Source organism: Castor canadensis, chromosome 1 (assembly GCF_047511655.1).
Source record: "Castor canadensis chromosome 1, mCasCan1.hap1v2, whole genome shotgun sequence".
Classification (NCBI taxonomy): Eukaryota; Metazoa; Chordata; class Mammalia; order Rodentia; family Castoridae; genus Castor; species Castor canadensis.
The window spans coordinates 149,722,865-149,748,392 of record NC_133386.1 but is presented as its reverse complement, the minus strand read 5'-3'; the positions used below and the strand labels follow the sequence as shown (position 1 = coordinate 149,748,392).

Genomic DNA, 25,528 nt, shown 5'->3' with positions numbered 1-25,528 from the left:
TAATTCCATGTTAACAGACATGACTATTCACCAGGGTTCAGTTCACAAATTGGACGAGGCTCAATATTGCGGCATAGATCTTGATAGATTTCAAAGTCACTGCTGCAGAGTCAGAATTGGACAGGGCCTCATTTGTCAGGCTAACATCAAGCAACTTAAAATGAAGCTGGTAGTATTCACTGTAGCAGATAATTGTCAGGAAATGATTTAAGCCATATAGCAATGATAAAAATGGCCAGCATTTGCAATATTTATTATGTGCCAAGACCTGTGCTAGCAGATTATTTTCTTTAATCCTCACCATAACACAAAGTATAAGTTTGTACTAACTTTCTATTGAAGCACAATACTCTTTCCTAATGCACATAGCACAAATGTTGAGCTCAGTGGCTATTCACTAGACACATGCATGCAACCAGCACTGAGATCTAGAAATAGCACATGACCAGCACTCTGAGGTCCCTCTTTGTGACCCCTTCCAGTTGCTATGTTTATCCAAATGTGTCCAACAGCATGGGTTAGTTTCATCTATTTCTGTACTCTACATAGATGAAATAATAAGCAGGTATGCTTTGGGGACTGACTTTTTTCTCATTCTTCTGTTTTCTGACCTTCTTTCATACCATTGCATGAATGTAGGACATTTATTCTCATTTCTGAGTAATGTTCCATTATGTGAACTCACCAATTTTATTTATTCTGTATGTTGTTTTAGGACATTTGGAGAATATTCTCTTTTTTTGTACTATTACAAATAGTTCTGCAGTGCTCATTCTGGTGCATATTTGTTTGGAAATAACATAAGTGAATTTCTGTTGGGTGTATAATTAGACGTGAAATCGCTAGGTAATAAGGTATGCGGCTGTTCACTTTTATTTGACACTGATAAACAGTTTACCAGAATAATTGTACCAATTTACACTTCCGCCAGCAATGCAGAGGAGTTCATTTTGTTCCACAGTCCACCAGCTTTGTTGAGGAACATTATGTCTTTTTCATTTTTAGCCCTTCTTGTGGGTGTGTAGTGTTACACTGCGGCTTTAATTGGCACTTCCTTGATGATGAATGAGGTTTGGTGCCTTTTAATCTGATTGGATTTATTTATTTAGCCACTTGGATATTCTCTTTGTGAAGTGTGTATTCAAGCCTTTTGCCCACTTTTTTATTGGGTTATCTTTTGCTAATTGATTTGTAGGAATTCTTTATGTATCCTGTGTACAAGCTCTTTATTGGATATAGTTATAAAAAATATCTTTTCCTGCTGTGTGCATTACATTTTTATCCTCTTACTCCTGTCTTTTATAAAAAACAAAGTTCTTAAATATAATTTATCAACTTTTCTTTCCTTTTTGGCTAGTAATTTATGTATCTTTTTAGATAAGTTTTGCCTCCTCAAGGATCTTAAAGATCTGATTCTTTATCTTCATCTAAAACTTTATCATTTTTATCTTTTACACTTAGAGCTGTTACTCACCTGCATTTGATCTTTGTTTTGTGTGAAATAGAAAGAGTAAAGATACCATATTTTCTATATAATTGATTGATCAACGTCCAATAAAAAAATTATCCTTTACTTCCCATGTACTGCCTTAATCACAAATCATGTAATTATATATGTGAGTTTATTTCTGGAGTTTATTTTATATCATTGGTGATTTTTTCTATCTTTGTGACAGTTCTAGACTGCCTGAATTACAATAAATGTATAATGGGTCTTATTATCTAACAATTGTCTATTGCTATTCTCCTTCTCTCCTTTCTCCTCCTCCTCCTCCTTCTTCTTCCTCTTCCTTCTCCCCTCCTACTTGTTCTAGATTTCCTAGGCTATTCTTGACTCTTTCAATCCCTGTGTGAATTTTGGAATCATTTTATCAACTTTTATGAAAAGAAATAATGCCTGGATTTTATTGGGCTCATACAGAGTCTACAGATTAATTTTAGGGGAGAAAAGACATCTTGCAATATTTAATTTCCAACCCATGAACATGATATATCCCTTCCTTAACTTAAATCTTTTTTAGTTTCTCTCAGTAATAATCATTAAATTTAAATCATTAGGTTTAATCTTAAGAATTTGGTGTTCATTGATGCTATTATAAATGGGGTATTTTATTTTAATTTCTTACTTGTTAGCTGCTGAGAGAAATACAATTGATTTTTGTGTATCGACCCCATATCAGGCAACTTCACTAATTATACTTATTAATTCTAGTAGCTTGTGTATTAATTGTCTAAGACCGCTGTAACAAACTACCACAATCTTTGTGACTTAAAACAGTGCAAATCTGTTCTCTCATAATTTTGGAGGACAAAATCCAAAATATTCAACATGTCAGCAGGGCCATGTTTCTTCCAGAGGTGCTAATGAGCAATCTGTCCCTTGCCTCTTCCAGTTTCTGATGGTGTCAGTTTCTTCAGGAAAGAACTGCAATCTCTACCTCCACCTTCACATGACCTCTCTTCTCTGTGCATGTGTGTATGCGGGCGACAACTTCTTCTTCGGTCTTATAAGGACACGTGATGCCATTTCGACTCATCAGATAATACAGGATCAGCTCTCCATCACAAGACCACTAACCTAGTCACATCTGCAAAAACACTTTTTCCAAATAAGGTAACAAAAGACAGGACAGATTAGGGGAAAATGAGGGATGGGACTCAAAAGCCAGAAGCTAAGAAAAACTGCATTAATAAATACCTTTATTTTGGGCATACTTGCCTCCCTTCGTGGTCTCACCCTCCCTCACTAAGCTGTAGCATATGGAGAAAAACACCCCTAAGACCTGCCCAGATGATAATGTACCCTGAGAACCAGACAAACATTTCTTGAAGAAGGACACTTGTTCTGAGAAAAAGCATTTTGTAAAATGACTCCTTTCATCACAGAAATATTTGCAAAAGAAAAACTACTTATTTTAAGGAAGGATTCCTGTCATGAAATGAGCATCTATCTGGTAAAACCCATCCTTTGTTTGAAGGGATGCCCAAGAGAAACAGACTTGTATGTCACAGTGATCCAAATTTAATAAACTGATCAAGCTTAGTATCTCTGGGCCCAGTTGATAACGTCAAACATTGCAATGTCAAAAAAATTATTGAATACACCAGGTACTCAGAACAAAGAAGTCACTTATCCAAAAGAATGTTTAAGCTCAATCTTCTCCCCCAGTGTTAGAATGCTCGGGACCTGGCCACTTTCCCTGGGCCAGTGCCCATGGCCGGGTGTGTACTCTTCTGTTCTTTCCTTCACTTAACTAATAAACTGTTTGTCCCTTATCTTAACTTGTGTCTTGATCTGAAATTATTTTCAGTGATCAGAGACAAGAATCTGTGGGGACCGTTTTCAGGACCTCCTCAGTCAGCAACCCACTGACATCCAATAACAGTAACATTTATATATTTGAAGGATAAGGACCTGACAGGGCTAATCCTGCATTTTTTAACCTACCACAGTTTGTGGGGTTTTTTTCTAAGTGCATAATTATGACTTCTGTGAATAATTACAGTTTTATTTCTCTAACATAGCTTATTTTTCATTATCCCCTTTTTCTATACAGGTGCTCCTTAACTAATAATGGAGTTATGTTCTAATGAATCCATCACAAATTTAAAATATACTAATTCAAATGTATTTAATACACCTAACCTACCAAATACCTTAGCTTAGCAACATGGTACACTGTGGATATGAGTTGTTCACCCTCATGGCTGACTGCAAGCTATAGCTCACTGTTGCTGCCTGGCATCTCAAGAAAGCACCCACCATACTGCATACAGCTAGCCCAGGAAAAGGTCAAAATTCAAAACTTTAAGTATAGTTTCTGCTGAATACATATGATTTTACACCATCATAAAGTCAAAGCATTCTAGGTTGGGGACCATCAGTAGGGAAGTACAATGACTTTATTAAGCTCACACAGATAATAGGATCAGAACCAGGACTAGAGTCTAAGATTTCTTTCTCTGAGTCCAACATTTGTTCCTGGCTCATCTTCCCCTCATGGCCCTGACACCCCAAATGGCCTGCTGGACAATGGTCCTGAGAAAGCCAGAGCCCTGTGGATTTCTAGACAGGGTAGTATTAGTCCCAGGCCACACTGTATCTAGAATTACTACGAAGGCAGGCTTTGCGACAGTGCACTCTTGTCAACCTGCTTCTTCCGAAGGGGTCGCTGCTTCAGACTTATTGCTCTGTGGCTGCCATCTTAAGGATCTTAATTTTATCTTTGAATGTGTTTTGTAAGTGACATCCTGTGGGAAGGACAATGGGACACTCATAGAGGCTTAGGCCTCAGTTTTCAAGGTCCTGCCTCCTACGACTTCTTAGGACCATTCTCAGAGTGATGTGCAGAGCTTCTTCCCCATACCTCATCCCACAATTGCTGTGGCCTGCTGCCCCAGGCAGGGAACAGGGAAAGAATCAGAGTCCAGTGTACACCCTACATCTGGAGGTAGGCCAGACAGAGGCCACGTCTCCCAGGGATCCAGTCTCTTACCTATCCAAGCCAGGTACCAGCATTGACAAGTGTGACCCAGCCCTGACAATGAAAAATTTGGAGTGGTGTATTCATGGAAAGAAGAGATGCAGGGCTTGATTTTTCCAGGCCCTCCCCTCAGTGGCTTCAGTGTGCCTCAATCCACAGGCGGGGGCGGGGGGCGGAAGGGGGAAGGCGAGGGGGGGGGGAACCTGGCTGCCCTTAAGCAGAAGGAGTATGCATATACCTTGCATGTCAGGGTGGGACTCCAGGGCACTTGGAAGGATCCACACACTCCCCCCGCCATGGAACCCTTCCTTAACCAGCTCCATGAATGGGAAATTCCCTTCTACCTTCTTCCATTCCCAAGCCTGGCTTGTGTTTGTCTCTTCTGGACAGCTCAAGGCACCCTAGAGAGGAACTGTAAAATATGAATGCTATAATTTCAGTGATTCCACATGCAAGTCAAATGCTCCAAATTTGCATTTAGATTTACATTGCACAATATAAAGACAAACTGTAAAATCCATGGTCATAACTGAAAACGTTAATTTTTCTTAGTAAGACATTAACAAATGAAAAATACCATGACAAGTTGAGAGAGACCACAGAAGAGAGGGAAAAGCTTTATCTGTAACAGCATTTTTTTTCTTGCTTTTTAACCTTGAGGCCTGACATTTTTATTTTTGCCCTCTGCCTCACAAATTATATAGCAACTTCAGTTGCAACTTGCTCCTTGCCTAAGCCAACATTACAGTCCTGCAGCTGACCCCTAAACCAATGGCTAGACCCAGCCTCCCAATAATGTGACTCAGTGAGTGCCCCATGGTGACTCAGAGCTCATGACTATATATTTCTCACTTGTCTGAATGCAAAGTAAAAGTGGCTATTTTTATAGAACAAAAACCAGAGGGAAATGTGGAATTCAGCCCATCTATATGCACTGCTGCACCTGAGACACTCAGCACACATAATAAATCTGTCTTTGGAAACTTGCTCCTTTGCAGTTTTGACACAGATAAATGACAAGTATTAAATCTTAAGGGAAAAGAACCAGCTGCTATAGTCGTTGAATTACTGAGACATAAGCCTCTCAGGCCGCAGATGGGAAATATCAACCAAAGGCTCCTGGAAAGGGTAGAGGTGATCTGGGAGAAGGTCATGGGTGACCTCAGGATGTCTCTGTCTTTACTACCCACAGAAACTTAGGGTCATGTCTAATCTCACAAAAGCTGAACTTTGGAAGTCATTACTACAAACTTGGACTTCAACCAGTAAGAGGGGCTTTTTGGATCACATGTTATACTAAACCAGTATTTCAGAACTTGGATTGGTGTCTAGTGAAATTTTTCTTTATCCAGAATAAGGTACCTGGTGTAAGAGCAAGGACTAGCAATAGACACATTTGTTCCCTGTTCAGCACAGTAGTGTCTGTAGGAGTCAAGAAAAAAAGGAAGCTAAACACAGCGAGTACATGGTATATCCCATCACCATGGGGAGGGCCTTTTTTTTTAATTATTGTTTTATTATTCATATGTGCATACAAGGCTTGGGTCATTTCTCCCCCCTGCCCCCACCCCCTCCCTTACCACCCACTCTGCCCCCTATCTCTCCTCCCCACTCCCTCAATACCCAGCAGAAACTATTTTGCCCTTATCTCTAATTTTGTTGAAGAGAGAGTATAAGCAATAATAGGAAAGAACAAGGGTTTTTGCTGGTTGAGATAAGGATAGCTATACAGGGCATTGACTCACATTGATTTCCTTCTAGGTTAATTCTTTTTGATCTAACCTTTTCTCTAGTTCCTGGTCCCCTTTTCCTATTGGCCTCAGTTGCTTTTAAGGTATCTGCTTTAGTTTCTCTGCTTTAAGGGCAACAAATGCCAGCTAATTTTTTAGGTGTCTTACCTATCCTCACCCCTCCCTTGTGTGCTCTCGCTTTTATCATGTGCTCAAAGTCCAATCCCCTTGTTGTGTTTGCCCTTGATCTAATGTCCTCATATGAGGGAGAACATACGATTTTTGGTCTTTTGGGCCAGGCTAACCTCACTCAGAATGATGTTCTCCAATTCCATCCATTTACCAGCGAATGATAACATTTCGTTCTTCTTCGTGGCTGCATAAAATTCCATTGTGTATAGATACCACATTTTCTTAATCCATTCGTCAGTGCTGGGACATCTTGGCTGTTTCCATAACTTGGCTATTGTGAATAGTGCCGCAATAAACATGGGTGTGCAGGTGCCTCTGGAGTAACCTGTGTCACAGTCTTTTGGGTATATCCCCAAGAGTGGTATTGCTGGATCAAATGGTAGATCAATGTTTAGCTTTTTAAGTAGCCTTGGGGAGGGCCTTGACATTTTTGTTTTTACATCCCTGCTGCCCATAACCTTGCCTAGCTTAGAATGGGGACTTGGGGCACTTTTTAAAAAAATTAAATTCAATCCAACTCTTTCATTCTTTTAGTGGGGGAACCATGCCCTAAAGAATGTTGAAGACATTCTCAAAATCACACAGCTAACTAATGGCAAAGCTGAATCTAAGACCAAGACCTTCTAAGCCCAATGTGGGTCATTTGTATTCATTCTGTCACACCTGAGGAGAAACCTGGTGTCATTCTCTTTTAAGATTATACATGTTCCATATGGAGGGAAAAGAATCTTAATGGTGAGTTGTTTCCCAAAATGTTGCAGAATTGAGGTGAAGAGAAGAGAGTCCTGGTATTGGGCCCAAGGAATCCAGGGAAGGCTGGCAGTTGCTCAGACAAGGAATCCCAGCCTCTCAGCTCAAGGGACCCACTGCTAGTCCAGCCCTCATCCTGAGGTGGGCACTCCTGGCAGGAGGATACCACCAATAATAGCAACATTTATTGAGTGCAGGAAAATGGATGGAGGTCATCATATTAAGCAAAATAAGCCTGAGAAAGACAGACATCACATGTTCTCTCTCATATGCACAATCTAGACCTTAAAAATTAATGATAGGAGTGCAAAATGGAAACTGTTTGAGAGTGGGAACCAGTGAAAGGAAGGCAAAAGGAGGGAGGAAAGGTCAGGGAATATGATCAAAATACTTTATATATATATGTGTGTGTGTGTGTATATATATATATATATATATATATATGAAAATAGAATAATAAAGCCTGTTAAAATCATTTTAAAAGGAGGGAAGGGGATGAGAAAGGGTAATAGAGGGGGCGAATTTGATCAAAGTACATTATATGCATGCATGGAAATACCACAATAAAACCCCTTTGTAAGATAAATATATGCTAATATAAAATAAAGCCTGAGGGGAAAAAATATTGAGTGCTTTTTCGGAGGCAGGCCCTCTTTTCAGAGTTAAAAGTGGATTGACCCATTTAATCCTCATAGCAAGCATGGAGGCACTGTCATCAGTTCCATCCGAATGAAATTGGTCAATAAGAAGTGGTCAGGCTCCTAACCCAAAAGTGTGAGCCCTCTCAGTCTTTTTGCTGTGTTGCGCTTCCAACCAGGACAGGCAGCACTCACCAGAAGCAGGCAGAAGTCCTTCCAGCGGTAACTTCCCCTCCCTTGATGGCAGCATGGCAGGAAGTCTAGCACCAGCTGTAGGGAAGGCCACTCCTGGCAGCTCCTCTATCCCTGCTCTGTTCCTGATCCTCTCCTTCCCTGGAGACACTGCTGAACTCCGCACACTTGGAGCTGGATGCCTGCTCCTCATAGACCCCTCATCCCATCAACCCTCCAATGGAGAAGAGACAGCATGGTGTGCTCACAGAGCCCTGGGCCTCTAGGCTTGGCTTCTCCCACTTACTGACTGTGAACTTAACCCTTGATTTTCCCAAACCTCAATCTTTTCTTTCAGAAACTGGGCTTCAGCCATGCTTCACAGAATGGTGAGAGATTGTCATGTATGAAAGTGTATTATGAATTATTTGCTGATAGCCAATGCTCCATCCATTCCAGTCTATGCACAGCCATCTACATGAGAGCATGGACTTTGGGGACAGGTGATATGAGCAAGTTACAAAACCTTTCTCCACCTCAGTTTCCACATCTGTAAAATGGGCATAATAGTGATACCTAGAATGGCAAAAGGCACACACAAGATAGTACATAAAAATTAGTAGCAAAAAGCCCGTGTGCCTTAGTGAGCTAATGTACGATACAGTCAGTGGTAATAGGGCCTGGAATATGTGTTAGCATTATTATTAATTCTTTTCAAACCAGAAGAAAACACAGGAACAAGCCATAAAAAAAAAATAGCAGTGCCTCACAAAGCCCTTCTAGTTTTGCTTCTAGCGCATGGTTTGGCCTGGTAAACACAAGCTACAAAGGTAACATTATCACTACAGTTGTTGTTGTCATCGGTGATAGGATTGGAAAGCCTGCTGATTGATTCCTGTGCCCATTAGAGCTGAGCATCTCTGCCTTGGGAATCAGCGGAGCTCTCTCTGACTTGGCCCAGAGGGGAAGCTTGGACTTTATCCTTAACTCCCCACTGTCCGTAACCTGCAGGGCTGACTTCATGGACCTGTGATGTCTGCTGGGACTGTGCACTCAGAAGAGACCAGGCTCAAAAGAGCCCCCCACTTGGCTTAGTTCTCTGCACTTGTCACCTTCAAATTCTTAATTTTTGAACAAGCGACCCCACATTTTCATTTCGTGCTGAGCCCTGCAAATTAAGTAGTTGGTTCTGCTGCCTGGAATCCTGGGGGCCTTGGGGACTGGTGCTCAGAATTTGCTTGGTTCCTGCTGTCTTACCCCAGCCAGGTCCCATTCCTGGGTCCCTGATCATCATTTCTGACACATGCAGACACAGTCCTGGCTGCAGCCCTGGCAAACACGGGAACGGGGGTGTGATTTAGCAGTCAGACCACAGGGATCTGCTTTCCTGGAAGCCAGGGTTGCTAGAACCTGCCTGAATGGCCGCCATACCTCCTCTTGTGGATACCAGCTACTTAGCATTTAAATGTACTGGAAATGCTGTGAACTATTTTAACTTGACCCATCTCGTTAAATTCTTCCAACAGCTGATAAGGTTTAATAATAATAAGGGATAATATTTCCTATTTTTTAGAGAAGAAAACTCAGAAGTTTTAATAAAATCTAATAACAGATCCGAAGTCAGGCCAGCTATAAACACAGTTCCTGAACCACACTTCCTCACACTCCATGGTTCTTTTCAGTGTCTAAACTCATCTCTCCTTCCAGTCACCTGCAGAAGGCACCGCCCTCCCTGCACCCAAATATGACTGTCCTCTTCATGTCATTTCCCCAGAGTGCCACCTCCTGTGTTGGCAGGAGATATTTACTCTATATGCACATGAACGGTCTATTCAGTAGATTCTTGTGGTTATGTAAAAAATAAACCACAAACTTTGTGTCTTAAAACAAAAGAAATTTATTCTCTCCATTTTGGAATTAAGAAGTCTGAAATCAACATTGTTGTGCTGATATTAAGGTGTGGGCAGGGCTTGCTTTCCACTGGAGCGCTGGGGGAGAGTCTATAGTTTGCCTTTCCCAACTTCTGCAGGCTGCTGCACTCACTCCTTGGCTTGTGACCACGTGACTCCAGTCTTCAAGGTCAGCATCATTGAGTCTCTCAGCTCCATCTTCCCATCACTGTCTTCATGTGGCACATCTCTCTCTGTGTCTTCTAAGAGTGCATGTCATTCTATCCAGGGCCCATCAGGCAAATCCAGGTTCCCACCTCAGGTCCCTTCACTTAGTAACATCACAAAGACCCCTTTTGCCATCTAAGGTAATTCTCACGAGTCTAAAGATGAGGATGTAGATATGTTGGGGGCGGAGGGAGTGCTATTTTTCAGTTTACCAAAGCCCGCATATATGCTAATAGGTGGGAAGTTGGGCATAAAAAAAATTTCCTAGCCCTGTCAGAAGTATTCCTGGTCAGCCTCTAGCAGTGCAGCTCCCCCCAAGACAGGCAGCTCCACTGTGCCCAGACAGGTACTTGGAGAGAGGGAAGCAGAGGGCTGAAGAGCACAGGCAGAATAGAAAGTTAGGCTGCCTTTTAACATACATTTTCTAAGTTTGCAGATAAATTCTATGTGCAAACCATTGAGTGTGTGAAGAACCCTGCTCGGGGACCATGATGTTTTCAAATAGTGCCTAATGAGCCCCTTCTCCCACTCCCTTTGCTGCTATTACTCTTTTTCTCCTCCTTCCTACTCAGTTGGAAACCCTATTTCATTTCTGCTCCCCCCTCCTGATACCCACTGTCTCCTCATCCTTCCATGTTGAGAAAATTACTCCTTAATCCAGAGATCCCTGGGGGGCACCATTCAGTCACACTCAATGGGTAGAGAATACAGTGTCGGTCCCTGGAAGAAGGGAAGAGAGTGACTAGAAAGCAGATGTCCCTGGATAAGGCAAAGCCCTTGGGAAGAGACTTGGCCTGGGCCAAGTCTTCAGGATAAGCTTCTGTGATCAGTGCATCTGGGTCCTGCACTTGCCTGCAGGGCTTTGAGGCTCAGGGTCCTTGATGCCTCAAAAGGAGGAGCTGAGGGAAACTGAGGCAGACTTTGGAATAAAAGATGCCATTGGATGTGTGTACACACATCCAGCAGTGGGGCAGAGTGACTCTGGCAGGTGAGAGGTAAGGATTTAATTCTTTAGATCATTACATCAGACACCACTCAGCCCTAAACAAGGAGTGGTCGGGGCAAGGTCTCGTCTAACATTGTCCATGCCCATGACTTCTTTACATCTCTTTCTTCCCAAAGCAGATGTTTTCATCTAAGCTTCTGTTGTTCTACTAATCCTGGTCCTATTTGCTACTGTACTAGTCTGTGCAGGAGCTACAGCTTCTCTATAATTTGACTGCATGTCTACAGCAGTCAGTGTTGAATCAAAGAAGCAGAACTAGTGGGATGATTTTAAGGGGTTTCTTATTTGTGGGAGGTAGTTAAGTGGTGGTGGTAAGGCTGTCTCTATGTCTGATTCATGAACTTGAATTCCACAGGGCAAGCATCAGGAAGAGAAAATCATGAGCAGACTGGAACCCAAGGGCACAAGCTGACACCCTAGAATGGCAGCCTGGACCCCCATCTATCCTAGCTGTCTCTGACCTGCAAGAGGCAATCGTGGGGAGGCCCAGTCCCTTATCACTGAGCTGAACACTCACACCTAGCCCAGCCGTGATTTCAGGACAAGGAAGTGAGCTGGCCGATCAGTGGCTATGTGATGATGCTACAAGCTGGCAACTGTCTCCTTTTTGCCCTCATAATCCCTAGAGACCTTCCCTGTGACCCACACTGACTGGAAACATGCAGAAAGGGACCTGTTGTCTCCACAAGCTAAGTTCACACATAACAAAGCTGCAGTGTGTCTTGCGCCGGGCTCCCAGGAACCATGTGTGCAGTCGCCAACTTGGAACCTTGGAACCGTGTGTGCAGGAGATTGTGTGCGCTCTTGGAGGTGAGGGAGCTGGCAGGGCAGAGGGGAAGCTGGACTGAGAGACGGTCACCACAGGAACAATGCTGTGTGCTGCTCTGGAGCATGGATGACCTTCAGATTTCTTAAGGCTGCCTCTGCAAGAGCGAGGTGAAAGGGCAGTCTCCAAAGGGGCTCAGCTGTGAGCCAGCAGCAGCCACCACTCCTAGCAGTGGGAGGACTGAGTGCCTGGGTCCCAAATCAGGGATCTGGGCGGCACAGAGCACCCAGAACTCCTGCTGCGCAGCTCACCCTTGCCTGGGTTGAGTGCACAGAATGTCTGCTGGGAGAGGGGCTGCAGGTGGGGCCATGAGACTTCCCAGTATGCTGTGGGAGTTGCACGATCCTCTTCTCTCCCCCGCCCCCCACCCCCAGTAATACTGGGGTTTGAACTCAGGGCGTCGTGCTTGCTTAGGCAGGTGTTCTCCCACTGGACCCACTCCACCAGCCCTTTTTGCATTAGTTACTTTTCAGACAGAATCTCACTTTATTGTCCAGGCAGATCTAAACCACAACCTTCCTATTTTGGCTTCCCTATGTTGCTGGGATGATAAACACCACCAGCTGTTGGTGGCAATGGTGTCTCCCTAACTTTTTGCCCAAGCTGGCCTCAAACCTCAACCATCTCAATCTCAGCCTCCCAAGTGGCTAGGGTTGCAGGTGCAAACCATAGTGCCTGGTGAGTCTCTTCATTTCTTTGAGGACCCTTGCTCAGTAGCTGCTCCCTCGTCTGTCCATCCTGTACTTCCGCATCCCTGCCAGCTACAGCAGGGGAACAGGAATTCTCACAGCCTTGCTGTAACAGCTTCATGCCTAGTACACATGGCGACATGGATGTCCCCCATATACAGGCCTCCCTGAGAGAAGATGTGAAATTCTGGAAGGCAGCATGAGTTTCCTGAATGGTCGCCTGAAAAAGTGACCTGAGAAAGCCAGGTGCCACCTCACCTGCAGGCAGGCTGCCTGAGAACCTCATTCGTTTTGCTCTGCAGGACTGGGCTCTGGCTCCATCCTCTGATTCCTTTGCCTCGTGACAGTGAAGGATCTGTGAGTAGCAGAAAATCTAATAAGTGGCTGACATGTTGTCATTTCCCAGAGCCATCAGATCGACCCTTACACAGAACTATGCTTGAACATCCTCAAGTAAAATGATCCTTTGAATCTGAGTCACAGAAAAAAGTGTGAACAACATGCAGAAAGTAAGTACGGCCCTCCAGCATCTTCTTCCTCATGAATACCTCCAGGCTCCGTTGAGTTGCACAGTCTAGAACCTGAGGAATCTCTGGACACCTCCCTCACCTGCAGTCCCTGTACTCTCACACACCATCCATTTTGTGTCTAAAAGAGCTCCAGTCCTGGGCAGGGTGTGGTGGCTCATGCCTATAATCCCAGCTATTTGAGAGGCACAGATCAGGAGGATCATGGTTTGAGACCAGCCAAGACAAAAAAGTTAGAAAGACCACATCTCACTGACAAGCTGGGTATGGTGGTTCATAGCTAGAATCCCACCTATAGGGAAGGCATAGGTAGGAAGATTGCTGTCCAAAGCCTGTCCGTGGCAAAAATGCAAAACTTTATCCAAAAAAATAACTAAAGTAAAAAGAGGGCTGGAGACATGGCTCAAGTGACAGAGTGCCTGCCCAACAAGCTTGATGCCCAAGTTCAAACCCTAGGACCACCAAAGGGGAAACTAAAACCTCCAGTCCTCCTTTTTCCCTGCTCAGTATTCCCCCTCACACACACTGCCATCATCCCTCCTCAGGGTCCCTGCAGTGGCCCCTAAATTTGTCTTCTCACATCTACTTCTGCCCCCTTCCAATCTGTGCACCATTGCACAAATAGAATGGCCTTTTAAAACATACTTCAGATCATGTTTCCTGACCTTAGGTTCCTCCCGTGTCTTCCTTCCTACTGTGTTCAGAATAAAGAACAAAGTTTCATCATGGTCCTGAGCCTTTCCAAAGCCCTCCAAAGCCTCCTCTCACACTAGCTATGCCTGCCTTGCTGGGCTCCCCCCAGGCTGGCCTGGGCTTGTTGCCTCTCCCCACCCCACCCACATTGTTTCCCAGCTTGGCCCATTTGCCGGCTGGGCTGTCCTGTGGTCCAGTGGCTGCTGGAGCCATCTCTCTAGTCACACTGACAGGCTTTGGCTCCTCAGCTGCAGCCCTTCTTAAACCGTGAAATCTTAGACAACGTATGAAAGCTCCCTGTGTCTCTGTTCCTCGCTGTGACATGAAGAAGATAATACCACCTATAGGTGACTGGCACACCAGGCACACTCAGGAGCATGAGCTGTGGTCACCACTCTTCCTCTTCCTCAGTCCTCAGCCCAGCCACCACTCCTCAGGGACCGTCCTCCCTGGCCAGGCCAGGTGCCTTCTGAGTACTCCCACACTTCTTTCCTGTCCCTTCCCTTCACAGCACGTCGTAGTGTGTATTTGTCTGTCCTCTGCTCTTGGCCATCAGCTTTATTGGGGCAGAAACTCTGTTTCCTTGCTGTTATATCCCCAGAGCCTACCCCCCCGTTTCTCAGAATAGACAGTCCCTTTTCTGGGGCAGTCAGGAGGCTGCGGGTCCAGGATGTATCACATGCTTTCTGTCACCACATATGGTGACATATATGGAGGTGAAAAGTTGGGAGACAAGAAAAGACACCTGAGCCGTGTCCTGGAGAGACCTGGCTGAAAATATCCATGAATGAGCTGCCCAGTTAGTGAGCCCCAAGAGAGGTGCTCAGCCAGCGCCAGGAAGGTTCCCTGGGAGCCGCACAGCCGCTGCACCTGGCCTGTGGGCTTCAGAGGGAGGCTCTGGCATGGCACAGTGCTGGATCCCTAGAGAACATGTCCCCAGCCTTATATGTCACATCTAGCAGTCCTCCTGGCTATAGCATTGTGTCACTTTTATTTCCCCAGTTCCATTACACCAAGTGTAAACTCTCCTCTGCGTTTGAACCCAAGAAGGACCACCCTGAAGCCATGGGAAAAATCCTGTATTGAGTTGAGAGGACTGAATTCAAGTCCCAGCACTGCCTTTAATTCTCAGTGTGAGTTGGATTCCAGGACACACTTTACTCATTTGTAAGATGAAACATTGAGATGAATGACTTAGTTTCAGCAATGACTCACTCGAGGTCACTTAGTGAGTTAGTGACAACCGGGGTGGCCAGCTCTACCTCTCAGAGAACCTCCCACCACCACACTGAAGCCATGTCTAGGAAACCTGGGGCCCTACTCAGCACACACCCAAGTGGACAAAGAGTGGACACCTCTCCCAAGCTGGATCTGAGGCCACAGGGACAGGCAGTTGCATGGTGTCAGAGGAGAAGAAGCCAGGGCTGGGCTAACACTGCAGTAGCCACAAGGTAGTTGATTTGGGGAGTTGAGCTGCCAGCTTTGAGAAGGAACTTCTCTTTTCTCTTGGTGAACAGAGAGGAGTATGTAGTAGAGAGAGGCACATGACCCCAACAAAGACAGAAAAGAGTCACCTGGTGACTCAGTCTCTGTGAAGCTCAGGTATAATTCCTGCACTGGATGCCTGGAAGTTCCCCTGGGTCCCTCACTTAAGTGAGGTTCAGACTCTTTCTCTTCCTGTAACCAAATGATGTCTCATTTTGGATGTCACTGGAACTAAACCTCAGCCATTAAGAGGGCTCCATGCATGATAACTTAACACTTTTCAAAGATCTGTGTCTTTACCCTTCTGTTAGTCAGTGTTCCATCACAAGAATGAAATACCTGGGATAATCGACTTGCAAAGAGAAAAAGGCTATTGTGAGTCATAGTTTGGAGGCTTCAACCCATGATTGATTGACACTGTCACTTTGGGCCTGTAGTGAAGCAGCACATCATGGTGGGAGCACTGCTCACCTCATGGCTGAGAATCAGAAGAGATGAAGAGGAAGGAGCTGGGGTTCCAGGAAACCCTTCAAGAGCACACCCCCAATGACTACTGATCTCCCACTGGGCCTCACCTTTTTAAAAATTCCACAATCTTCCAATAATATCACCCTAGGGACCAAGCCTTTAACACAAGGACCTTTGGGGCTCATTTAATATCCAACCTATAACTCCTCTCTCATTTTAAAGCCCACTAGATTAGAAAGATTAATGCTGAAGACAGGAGTCTCAATGCACAAATGGGGAAACTGAGACCCAGAGTAGGAAACAGACTCACTAAGGTCACTTAGTGAGTTAGCAACAACCAGGGTGAAAACACATTGTGGCCTGCTCATGCCATAGAAATCTCAGCAGTGCCCTCAGAGGATCCCCTCTCTCCCATGACCCCCTAAACTCTAGGCACGGGCTGTTACAAAGTCAGCTGTCTGCAGAATTCTGTCATGAGGCAGTCTTCATCCTTGTCTGTTGCGCATCCTGGGGAGGAACAAAGGAGAGGTCATGGATGCTAGAGCTGGGGGTGTGGGTGTGGCTGCAGCACTGGAAAGGAAGTGTGCAGATGCCTCAGCTGTGAAAGGAGACAAGAACCACAGGCCCAGGGAGCACCACCCAGCTCCCAAACATGGCCTAAGTGAGCACTCATAGCACCCAAAGAAAGAATGGGGACACAAATGGATGGGAGGCATCTGTAGGGGGCTAGCCTGGGACTGTGGCCCTGGACACCAGCTGCCAGAGATCCGCTGGGCTGTGAGCACTAGAGAGGTGAGAAAATACCAGAAGCATCACCCTGAAAATCAAGAGCCTGGAGAGGATGGTGAGGCACTTTCTTGACCATTATCCAAAGACTTTTCTATTCTCTTAAACATGGCTTCAGGAGAAAACTGACTTTAAAAGTGCCATTGCTAGGAGCCAAAAGTCATGTGTTTGGAACACAAGTTTGCACTACATAAAATATACCACTTAAGGTCTTGATTATCTCTGTAGACTCACTAGCACATACTAGCTTAGCACAGAGCAAATAACTACTTGCTCTGAGCCAGGACTGATACCCTTATCATCCCATTTCACAGATGAGGAACTGGGATTTTGGAATCTGAGGCCACTCAGCTAACACTTGGTAGTCTCAAGGAGTCTGAATCTAGCAAGCTTGACTCCAGCACCCTTGGATTGACCTTTGAGTTATATCTGATGCTCTTTGGGCCAACACAGGGTGGGCAGACTGGCAAGGGTATGTATAATTTCCTGGAACCCCAGGTCAAGAAGGAGGCCTGGGGCCTAACTTTCTAGCATACCAATACAAGCTTTATAAAAACTTGTAGCTTGCCTGCTTTTGCAGAGGGTCTGAACCTGGATTTGTTGCTCTGTCTAGGAAGAAGTAAAGCCTTTGAAAGAGGAAGGAGCAGGGAGTCAGAGAAAACTGGGTTATAGACTGTCTGTAGCTCTCGTGCCTTCTCTGGGCTTTGGTTTTTCTGTCATAAAACACCCTTTCACTTCTCTTTCTCTACTTCCAGATGATTCTCGGGGCTCATCTGAATCTCCCCACAAAGAAGAAGCTTATTTAAGAAGCAACTGGCACATGGTTGGCCCTGAGTTAACATCCCAGAGTAATTTAAGGGATGCCTCAGGCATCTCAGATTTCACATCATATCTGTGTCTACCGCCATAATTTCTTAGCATTCAATGAGCTGTGTGGGCTGTGGTAAAGCCTGTGGTTTATGAAAAATATTTCAGGGATCAAATTCAGACCAGAGGGCATGAAATCCCTGGGAGGAAGAGTCCAGAATGTCATTAAGGGTGACAAAGACACCGCATAAAATAAAACTAGACCCATTTCATTCATGAATATAAATGTGAAAATCCTAGACAAAATGCTGGTAAATTGAATACAACAGTATATTAAAAGAATAATTTACCACAGCCAAGTAGGGGGTACCAAAGAATGCAGAGCTGTTTTAATATTAGGAAATCTGTTTATGGAATATATCAATGGGTCAAATAAGAGAAACCATATACTATCTCAATAGGAGCAGGAAAATCCTTTATGGTGAATCAACATCAATTTCTAAAGGGAATATTTTCTAAGATACTAAGAATACATAGTACAAGTAGATAGTTACGGTTTTTTTAAGGGGGGATGTTCCAGATCTGAATGTCTTTCCCATGTTTGGGAAATTCCCTATTTTCTAGTTTTGGTGGGACAAAAAGCTGTCTTCCACTGTAGAAATGGAGAAAATGCCTGATTCCCACTGTTACGGGCACTGGACTCTTCCTTGTAGCAATGGTAGATTTGGCCCAAGGTCAGATGCTGGAGCAAAGAAGCCAGGCAAACAGAGAATTGTTTCTCCGGTAATGGCAACATCACTTTCCAGGGTCACAGTGATAGGGCATGAGTACTGCATCCTGGCTCTGGTCTCCATGGCATTGGTGTCTCTCATTCAGAGATGGTGGAAGCCATTTCTCCCTTACTTCGTCATGATCTCAACTGTGGTGCCAGCTGTCCAGCTTCCCTTTTCTCCTGACTTTCTGGTGATTCTCTGAGCTATCAACAACTGTGAGTATATTTCTTTTCTTCTTAAATCAGCCAGGCATCTAAGAAATTTTAGATATGGAAGTCTTATTTCCTTAACATGATAAAGAATACGTCTTACTTTTCAAATCTATGGCCAAAATCATGCATAAATAATGCAATTCCTTCTAAGACAAAGAGCAAAACCACAATTACCACTAATTCCAACCATACTATTATTTGTTGTCTGTATATACATCTCTTTTTTTTAAAGTCAGGTTTATTAAGATACAATTTACACTCACTAAACTTCCCCCCCGAAATTGTACAATTTGATGAGTTTTGGCAATTATATGTAGATTAAGCACCACAACAAAGTTCCCTTATACTCTTGGTATTTAACTCTCTCTCCCATCTCGGCTCCTGAAACTATTGACCCAGTTTCCGTTCCTATAATTCTCCTCATCCAGACCATCATAGAAATAAAATCATATGGTGGAAAAATGAAATCATTTGTGTTTTGTTTCTTTTACTTAGCATACTGTTTTTGAGTTTCCTCTATGTTATTGTATGAGTAGGATTCCATTTTATGGTTGCATCAAAATTTGTTTATCCAGTGATTGTTGGACATTTGGATTATTTTTAGTTTGGGATTATTACAAATAAACATTTGTGTAAAGGTTTTTGTGTAAACACGTATTCTTATTTTAGTTTTGGGCAACGATCTAAGAGTAGGAATGCTGAGTCGTATTAAAAAAATGTTAACTTTTAAGAGACCACCTTTTCTCCCAAAGTGGCAATACTAATTGCATTCCCACCACATTGTATGAGAGTCGCAGTCATCCTGCCTCCTCCCCAGCACTTGGTAGTACCCGGATTTTGATTTTAGCTGCCAAGTAGATGTACAGTGGTATTATAGGTTTATGATATTGAGCATCTTTTTTATGTCTACTTGCTACCAATGTATCTTATTTGGTGAAACAGCTGATCAAATTGTTCACCTCTTTATTTATTTAGCTATCTTCTTAGTATTGAGTTGTAAGGATTCTTTACACAGTCTGAATACAAGTTTCGGTCAGATTTCTGTTTTGAAAATATTTCCTTCCAATCTGTGGCCTGTCTGTCCGTGTTCTTTTTGTATTAGTGTACACTAATCATACAGAGGGGTTTCATCTGATGTACCTCCAGGACAACAATAATATAGTAAAAAAAAAAAAAACGCAAAGGGATCCATCATATTTCCATAAATGCATACAGTGCACTGTGATCAGGACCACCCCCCATTGCTCCTTCTCACTCCTCCCAGCCTCCTCTTCAGACATTTTATGGGATTCATTACACTGTTTTCACACATGCATATGGAATGCTTCATTCACCATTCACCTTTCCCATTACCATCTCCTTTCAACCTCCCCCTCACCAATAGTTTGCCTCCCCACCAATAGTTCCCATTTTGCTTTCCTGTCATTCATTATTGTAGGTCAAGATGCCACATATGAGTGTGAACTTGTGATATTTGTCTTTCTCAGTCTGGTTATTTGGCTTAACATTGTGTTCTCCAGTTCCATCTGTTTTCCTGCAAATGACATAATTTCATTCTTCTTTATGGTTGAATACTACCCCATTGTGTGTCTATACTACATTTTCTTTATCCATTCATCAGGTGAAGGACATCTAGGCTATTTCCATAGTTTGGCTATTGTGAATAGTGCTGCTATAAACATGGGCGTGCAGGTGTCTCCATCGTATACTGACTTACATTCCTTTATATATATGGCTGGGAGTGGTATATTAGGAAAATATGGTGGTTCTAATTTGTAGTTTTTTGAGGAAACGCCATACTGGTTACTATAGTGGCCATACTATCTTAAATTTCTACTAACAGTGTAAACACATCCTCACCAGCATTTGTTGATGTTTGTTTTCTTAATGGTTACCATCCTGACTGAGTGAGGTGGAATTTCAATTTATATTTCATTTATAGGTAAGAATGTTGAGCATTTCTTCATGTGTTTATTAGCCATTTGTACTTCTTTTGAGAATTGTCTGTTCAATTCATTTGCCCATTTATTAATTGGATTGTTTTGTCTTTGGTTTTTAATTTGTGAGCTCTTAATATATTCTGGGTATTAATTCTTTATCTGATAAATAGCTGGTAAAGATTTTCTCCCAGCTTATAGGCCATCTCATGTTTCTGGTAATTGTTTCCTTTCCTATGCAAAGCCTTTTAATTTGATGTAATCCCTTTTGACAATTCTTGCTCTTATTTCCTGAGCAATTAGAGTCCTATTCAGAAAGTTGTTGCCCATTCGTGTTTTCCTGCAGTAGTTTCCAATTTTCAAGTCTTACATTAAGATCTTTCATCCATTTTGAATTGAGTTTTATGTAAGGTGAAAGATAGGATTCTAGCTTTAGTCTGCTACACATGGATAGCCAGTCTTCCCAACACCATTTGTTGAAAAGACTCTTTTCTCTAATGTATGTTTTTGGCACCTTTGACAAAAATCAGATGATGTAGCTGTGCAGGGCTTTTTCTGGATCTTCTATTCTATTCCATTGGTCTACATGTCTGTTTTTTTGCCAATACCACACGTTTTTGTTACTATGACTCTATAGTATAATTTGAAGTGAGGTATTGTGATACCTCTAATATTGCTCTTCTTACTTGGTGTCGCTTTGTCTATTCAGGGTCTTTTAGGCTTCCATATGAATTTTAGGACTAACTTGAATCTATAGATTGCTTTCAGTAGTGTAGACATTTTCACAGTACTAATTTTGCGAATCCATGAACATGGGCAATCTTTCCATCTTCTAGTGTCCTCTTTGATTTCTTTCTTCAAAATTTTACACTTTTCATTGTAGAGGCCTTTTACCTCCTTGGTTATGTTTATTCCTAGGTATTTTTTTCAGTCTATTGTGAATGGAATTATATTCTGGATTTCTTTCTCAGCCTGTTGATTATTAGTATATAGAAAAGCTACTGAGCTTTGTATGTCGATTTTGTATCCTGCTATTTTGCTGAAATTTTCTATCAGTTCTAAGAGTTTTTTGGTGGAATCTTTAGGGTCCTTCAAGTATAGAACCATATCATCTGTGATTAAGGAAAAACTGTCTTCTGCCTTTTCCTGTTTGTATTCCTTTTATTTCTTTCTCTTGCCCTATTGCTCTGTCTAGGAATTTAAGCACTACATAGAGTAAGAGTGGACACCCTTGTCTCCTTCCTAACTTTAGAATAAATGGTTTCAATTCTTCCCCAATTTAGAATGATGTTACCTATATGTTAATCATAAACATAACCTTTATTATGTTGAGGTACATTCCTTCTATTCCTAGTTTCTTCAGGGTTTTATCACTTTTTTTTGGTGGTACTAGGGTGTGAAGTCAGGGCCTCATGCATGCTAGGCAGGTGCTTTATCACTTGAGCCACTCCACCAGACCTCTTCAGGGTTTTATCATGGAAAATGTATGAATTGAGATGTTTATGTGATTTTTGTCTTTCATTCTATTTATGTGTTGTAGCACCTTTATTGATTTGCATTTGAATTTTTGCATCTATATTCACCAAGGTCTACAATTTTCTTTTTTTGTTGTGTCCTTATCCATTTTTGGAATCAGGGTAATATTGGCTTCATAAATGATTTTGGTAGCATTCCTTTCCTTTCTGTGTTATGGAATAGTTTGAGTAGCATTAGTGTTAGTTCTTCTTTAAAGGTCTGGTAGAATTCAGCAGTGAATCCATTTGGTCCTGGACTTTTCTTTGTTGGGATACTATTACTGATTCAATTTTATTGCTTGTTATGGATCTGTTTGGGTGATTTATATCCTCTTAGTTCAGTTTTGATAGGTCACATGCATCTAGAAGTTTATCCATTTCTTGTAGATTTTCCAGTTTATTAGGACATAAGTTTTCAAGGTATTCCCTAATGCCACTCTGGATTTCATTAGTATCTGCTGTAATATATCCCTTTATAATCTCTGATTTTGTCAATTAGTATCTTCTCCCTCTTTATTTTGTTTAGTTTAGCTAAGGGTTTATCAATCTTATTTATCTTTTTGAAGATACAATTTTTGTTTCATTCATTCTTTGTATTGTACTTTTAGTCTCTATTTCTAATTTCTCCACTGATCTTTATTATGTCTTTCTGCCTACTGCTTTTATTTTGGTTTATTCTTATTTTCCTAAGAGGGTGAGGTGCATCATTTGTTTATTTCCTTGAGATCTCTCTGATTTTTTTTAAATGTAGGCACTCATAGCTATAAACTATTCTGTTAGCATCACCTTTGCTATGTCACAAAGGTTCTGGTAAGTTGTGTTTTCACTTTCTTTTTTTCTAGGAATTTTTTTATTTCCCCTTATTTCTTTGATGGCCCACTGTTCATTCAAAAATGAATCATTCAGTCTCCATGTGTTAATATTTTCTGTACTTTCTCTTGCTATTGATTTCTAGTTTAATTCCATTGTGGTCTGCTAATATATTGGAAGTTACTCCAGTTTTCTTGTATTTGTTAAGACTTGCTTCATGTCCTAAAAAAATATGATGTATTTTGGAAAAATTTCCATGAGCTCCTGGGAAGAATGTATATTCTGTGACTGTTTGGTAGAATATTCTGTAGATGTCTGTTACGTCCATTTAATCTATAGTGTTGTTTAATTTTGAAGTTTCCGTGTTGATTTTTTTTTGACTATATGACCTATGTATTGGTGAACGTGGGGTACTAAAGTCACCCAATATATTTTATTCATAGCGGGCCGGGGGATTCATTGTGACATTTCCATGTGTGCTTACAGTGTGTCTTGAATAGATTCGTCCCCACCATCTCTCTCCTCACTCCCGTCCTCCACTTATAAAGTCACCCAGTATTATTGTGTTGGGATCTATCAGTGCTTTTATGTACAGTACTGTTTCCTCCATGAAGTTAGGTGCAACAATGTTCAGAATTGTTTATATGTTTAGAATTATTAGATGCTCTTGATGGATTATTCCTTTTATCAATAGGAAGTGACCTTCTTTTGTCTCTTCTGACTGATTTTCATTTGAAATCTGCATTGTCAAATATGAGAATACTTAGTCCTGCTTGCCTTTCAGGTTCAATTTCCTTGGAAAATCTTTTTTCCATCCTTTCAGGTTAAGCCTGGGTTTGTCTTTTCTAGAGAAGTATGCTTCTTATAGACAGCAATGGTTAGGTCTTGTTTTTTTTTAATCCAGTTTTCCAGCCTGTGTCTTTTGATTGGATAATTGTGAGCATTAACATTCACAGTTGTCATTGAAAGGTATGTAGTAATTCCCACCACTTTGTTGTTTCATAGTATTTGATTCTTCCCTACCCCTCATTTCATCATCTACTTACTTAGTGATATTAATTTATTCTTTCCTGTACTTTGCCAATTGCATGTTTTGTGTGTAGGATTCCTTTGAGTATTTTCTGCAGTGCTGGGTTAGTGACCACAAATTCCTTTACTTCCTATTTGTCATGGAAGGTTTCATTTTTCCTTTAATTATGAAGAATAGCTGTACTAGATATGTAATATATGCTGCCAATTATTTTCTTTCAAGATTTAGAATACATCAATTCATGCCCTGCTTGTTTAATTTTTTTGTTTTCTTTTTGTGTGTGTGTGTGGCACTGGGGTTTAAACTCAGGGCCTCACGCTTGCTAGGGAGGCACTCTTACTGCTTGAGCCACTCTGCCAGCCCACCCTCCTTATATAAAGTTTCTGTTGAGAAATATGCTGTTATTCTAATAGGTTGGCTAATAAGTATTTTGTCACTTCTCTCTTGAAGCTTTTAGTATTCTTTTTTAGTTCTGTATATCTAATATTTTATCTGTAATAAATCTTGGAGAGGCTCTTTTCTGGTCTTTTCTGTTTGGAGTCCTAAAAGCCTCTTGTACTAGATGACCATCACTTTTTAAAGTTTTAGGAGTATTCTATTATTTTATTGAATATGCTTCGTATGTCTTTAGCTTGCTCCTCTTCTCCTTCTTCTATGATTTGTATGTGTAGTCCTCTAATGGTGTCCCAGAAGTCTCACATGTTACATTCATACTTCTTTCTTTTTCTTTATCTTTATCTGAATGTTCTAATACATCTACCTTGTTGTAAAGTCCTGATTTCTGATTTCAATTTGATCCAGTGCACTGGAGAAGTTTTCAACTGAGTTTTTTTATTTGATTTACTGAGCTTTTAACTTACAGAATTTCAATTTGATTTTTTTCAGGATTTCTATGTCTTTTATCAACTCTCTCTCTCCCATATCCTATTTTGTCTTCCTTATTTATTCAGCTGCTTATTTGTAGTCTCTTGAATTTCATTCAGGCATTTATTTGTGCCCTCTTTATTAATCATTCAGTTTTTGTTTTTTGGTTTTTTTGGTGGTGGTGGTACTGGAGTTTGAAATCAGGGCCTCATACTTGCTAGGCAGGTGCTTTACAACTTGAGCCACTCCACCACACCTTTTTATGTGTTGGATATTTTTTGACATAGGGTCTTGCAAATTATTTGCCCAGGCTAGCTTTGAACTGCAGCCTTCCTGATGTCTGCTCTCAAATAGCTAAGATTATAGGCATGAGCCACCAGTACCCAGCTCATTGATCATTCTTATAATCAATCTTTTGAATTCTTGTCTGGGACTTCATCCACTTCACTATCATAGAAACCATTGGTATTGAGTTGTTGACTTTTGCAAGGGTCGTATTTCCTTGTTTTTTTACATATCTTGTGATCTGAATTAGAATTTGTGCATCTGAGGCACAAATTGGTTGGAGTTTTGATCACCTGTACTCTTTCTATTGGAGTATTTTCAGTGTTCAGGCAAGTCTGTAGTGGCAGGGTTGAGGTGCTGTTTCTTACCACTGGACTTAACTCCATAGCCAAACATTCACTCCTGTGCTCAGGATACTGGGTCTGATCCCTAGCACTGCTCAGATCAAGGACAACTAGCTGGAGTCCATTGTAAAAGGGTAAGTTGTGTTCTTCTAGATTGCTTTTACTATAGAAGCTCTCCTTGTGGACTGGGAGCTGCTGCTGACCATAAGGATTAGAAGTTGTGGTCTTGGCAGATCCCTACTTGCTCCATAAGCCCCCCAGTTTGTGTCCTCAAGGGCAGCAAGTATCCCTTAGGATACCCTACAAGCCTAGGGTTGTCCTCTCAATGCATTGGAGAGTGGGGAGCAAAAACAGCACTAGTTCTGCAACTGAGGGACTGAGGCACACTTC

The 25,528-nt window shown here is 42.0% G+C and overlaps 1 long non-coding RNA gene across 1 annotated transcript; it reads right to left on the bottom strand.

Annotated features, from left to right (window-relative positions):
* Nucleotides 1-9,976: 9,976 nt before the first annotated feature.
* LOC141421476 (uncharacterized) lies at nucleotides 9,977-14,425 on the bottom strand. The gene is made up of 3 exons (XR_012446020.1): nucleotides 14,165-14,425; nucleotides 12,862-12,958; nucleotides 9,977-12,011 (listed from the first exon to the last, which is right to left on the bottom strand). It is a non-coding gene; the product is annotated as an uncharacterized lncRNA (long non-coding RNA).
* Between the last annotated feature and the right edge of the window lie 11,103 nt (nucleotides 14,426-25,528).